Raw genomic sequence first — 3,713 nt, forward strand, 5'->3', positions numbered from 1 at the left:
GCCTCTCCCATTTTGGTGGCACGTACTGGCTGAGCTGGGACTCTTTGTATTTGCTCGCCTCTCCCATTTTGGTGGCACGTACTGGCTAAGCTGGGACTCTTTGCATTTGCCTCTCCCATTTTGGTGGCAGCAGTTCACCCTGTGACCTCAATTCTCTGACAGATCTAAGAACTGATTTTCTTTCTATGCAGCTTTTTACTTGTTAAGACAGGGGGACAACTTCCAAGCTCCTTATATGCCAGACTTGAAGTCCTACACCTGTTTTTAAAATGCCAAACAATATAGAAATGTACTAAGCAGAAAAGTCAAAGTTCCCCAACAAATATAACTGCCTAATAACTTGGTATATATTCTTTAGAATCTTCTTCTAAGCACGTGTAGTTTTACAAACGATACTTTTTACAAAAATAGGATTCTATACAGACTATCCCTGAATATTGTGGACACCTTTAGTATAGATACGGGTGTAATAGTCTCTTTTACTGCTACCTAGCACTTCTTCATTTGGCTTTGCCTAAATTTAATCAATCCACACTAAAAGGTATTAGTTATTTCAAAACACAAATTTTTAAATAAATAACATCACACTGAATATCCTTTTACATATAACTGTCCATTTGGGCATTCCTATAGGATAAATTTCTATATGTAGCACTGCTGGGTGAATGGTTTTATACGCTTGGCCAAAGCACTCTCTGAAACGGGTGTTCAACTTACATTCCCAAAACAGTGTCTAGAAATAGTATTTCTCCATACTATCCCCGCCCCAGGTACTTTTAAGTCTTTGCCAATCTGAAAACCAACAAGGACTATCTTACTGTGGTTTGTATTTTTTTGATTACCAGCAAGACTGAGTATTTTTCATGTTATTGGCCACTTGATTTCTTCTTTAAGAAGTGCACAATTTTCACTAGATTACATGGGGATGATTTTTTTTTAATGGAAAGTAGAGAATAAGAAACTTAACCTATGGAAATCCTCAATCCTAGGTATTACTGTCAAAGTTATATGGCCCACAAGGAACATTCTATTTCACTTCACATTCACCTGGCGAACACATCATTTGCTTAGAATCTAATTCTACGAGGCTTGTGTCATTTGGAGGGAGTAAGCTGGTAAGTATGTGCCTCCCTGTACTTGTTGACGAGCAGCGTCAGCACTATTCAGGCGCGACAATGATATGCAGACCGTTATACCCAGATCTCAGCACAGCAACCAAAGAGGGAGCTGGAGAGCTTGGAAGGGGTTCAAAGGAGAGCCATGGAGTTGATTAAAGGGCCTGAAAAATGAGAACTGGGAGGGAAGCTTAAGGGAACTGTGATTATTCAGGCTTGAAAACAATTGAAGGCTGAAGGGTGAATTAATAATGGAATTCCAATAAATAAAACTCTCACATGGTAGATGGTGATTGGCTATTTTCTAAACGTGCTGAGAACAGATGAAGAGAATTTGTACTTTAGCATCAGAAATTTAGTTATATGTAAAGAACATTCTCCTGAGTAAATCAAATTCTCTCAGGGGCAAAGGCTCTTGCCTAACAGTCTATTGTTAGTATAAGTACTCTTTCAGGTCAGCAGGTACTGTTCAATGCATTATTATTACAAAGGAAGACTACTGGGTATAACAGGGAACAGAGTGGCGGTGAAGAAAAATAGAGAGCTCGAGAATGAAGTAGTGTTTGCTCTCAAAAAGGAAGAGTGGAGAAAAAGGAAGGAATGGGAGGACATAAGGAGGGAAAAAGCAAAGAAAAAGAGTGAGCCACGTTAAAAACATGTTTCTTCCTTTTTACTGTTTGCACAGCGGATCCACTTAGATATTCGAGTTGGAGAACATGACCTTGATGCAGCCATTGCTCAAGCAAAGGACAAAGTTAATGAAGTTAGCTTCAAGCTTGAACATCTAATTGAGCAAATGGAGCAAATAGTCAAAGAACAAAACTATCAAAGGGTCAGTCTGCCTATTCAGCTTATGCTCCCTCTTCCTGCCCAGTACGTAATTCTCCACGAAGCCCTCGAACCAAGGAAAGAGTGAGCTGCCTGTTCCCCGGGCCTCCTCTGAGCTAGGACTGCGTGGACATGCAGGGGATGCGGGGACAGTGCTCTTTCACCGTTCGCTGGACCATGAGCTCCTCTAGGAAGGGGACCGTGGCTCACTCGCCTTGGGGTGTGAGCTTACAGAATGAATCAATAAGCGTTTCCAAACACACCCCACATGGCCGCAGCGTCTCAGTGTGCCCACTTTCTAAATCACCATTTTGTTCTTGTGACATTATGTGTTTCCTGGGTCACTGTGTTCAGTGGACCCTGGTCAGACGTGGGCTCAAATCTGCCCCCCCCCCCACTCACTAACCTTCTGTCGTCTCTGAGCTTCTGTTTCTTTATCTGGAAAATAAAATGAGCGCAGTGCCCAGCTTAAAGTAAAGTAAGAACCTGAATGATGAACATCTGTCAATTAGGTAATGTTCACTTTGTTTGATGGTAACAAATAAAACATATAAAGTAATAGATCAAATACCTGATACTTTACGCCAAAACACAAAAGTGTGTTTTATAAGGATGACTCTTCTTCCTTGTCTTTGACTAACAACACCCCTTGGCTTAGAAAATGATACTGCACTTTGGCATAAGAGATTGCCTGGGTGACATTAAGTACCTTGAATGCATACAGCACCTTCCCCTCAAATTCATGCATGAAGTACCTTAAGAAACTTAACCTGCCTATTTCTCTTCTGCGTAGGACCGTGAAGAAGAATTTCGAATGACCAGTGAAGATACAAACAGCAACGTTTTATGGTGGGCCTTTGCACAAACACTAATCTTTATCTCAGTTGGAATTTTCCAAATAAAGTACCTTAAAGACTTCTTCATAGCTAAGAAACTTGTTTAAAAATATTAATAAAGGCAAATAACTACCTTCTACCTTGCATGTTTGAGTTAATATCAAAATATATTCATAAGTGTGCATAACTTTTCTGATTTCAAAGACATCAGAGGTTGGAACTGATGTTATATCATTGTAACACTGATAAAATATCACTTTAACAATGTGGCTTCTGAGTTTGATAAAATAAATACATGATCCAGGTCATTTTAAAATTGCAGCACTGTCCAACGGAAATAAATGTGAGCTATATGTGTAAATTTTAAGTTTTCTGGTTGCCACATTAAAAAAGTTTTTTTTAAAGAGTAAAATTAACCCTAGTGACCTATATTTAACCCAATAGATCAAATATATTACCATATTAACATATAATCAATACATAATTTTTTTTTTTTTTTTTTTTTTTTGCGGTACGTGGGCCTCTCACTGTTGTGGCCTCTCCTGTTGCGGAGCACAGGCTCCGGACACACAGGCTCAGCGGCCATGGCTCACGGGCCCAGCCGCTCCGCGGCATGTGGGATCTTCCCGGACCGGGGCACGAACCTGTGTCCCCTGCATCGGCAGGCGGACTCTGAACCACTGCGCCACCAGGGAAGCCCCATACATAATTATTAATAATTATTAATGAGGTATTTTACATAATTATTGAGGTAGTTTACATAATTATTAATGAGGTAGTTTACATTCCTTTCTTGATAGGAAGTCTTAGAAACCCAGGTGTATTTTGTAATCAAAGCACATCTCAATTTGCACCAGTCACATTTTAAAGGCCAATGGCCACACAAGGTTCATGGCTACAGCACGGGACAGAGGGAGTACCTCGTTTCCCCACG

The 3,713-nt window shown here is 40.3% G+C and overlaps 1 long non-coding RNA gene across 1 annotated transcript in view; it reads left to right on the top strand.

Moving 5' to 3' along the window:
- LOC114902245 overlaps positions 1-2,947 on the top strand; it is a 12,719-nt gene extending 9,772 nt beyond the window's left edge. Inside the window, exons 2-4 of the long non-coding RNA XR_003795425.1 lie at positions 990-1,115; positions 1,801-1,947; positions 2,737-2,947. This is a non-coding gene — a long non-coding RNA (uncharacterized LOC114902245). The remainder of the gene's footprint in view (positions 1-989; positions 1,116-1,800; positions 1,948-2,736) is intronic.
- Positions 2,948-3,713: the final 766 nt, after the last annotated feature.

The sequence above is a fragment of the Monodon monoceros genome, unplaced genomic scaffold (assembly GCF_005190385.1).
Source record: "Monodon monoceros isolate NGI ecotype Baffin Bay Population unplaced genomic scaffold, NGI_Narwhal_1 Super_Scaffold_20, whole genome shotgun sequence".
Taxonomy (NCBI): Eukaryota; Metazoa; Chordata; class Mammalia; order Artiodactyla; family Monodontidae; genus Monodon; species Monodon monoceros.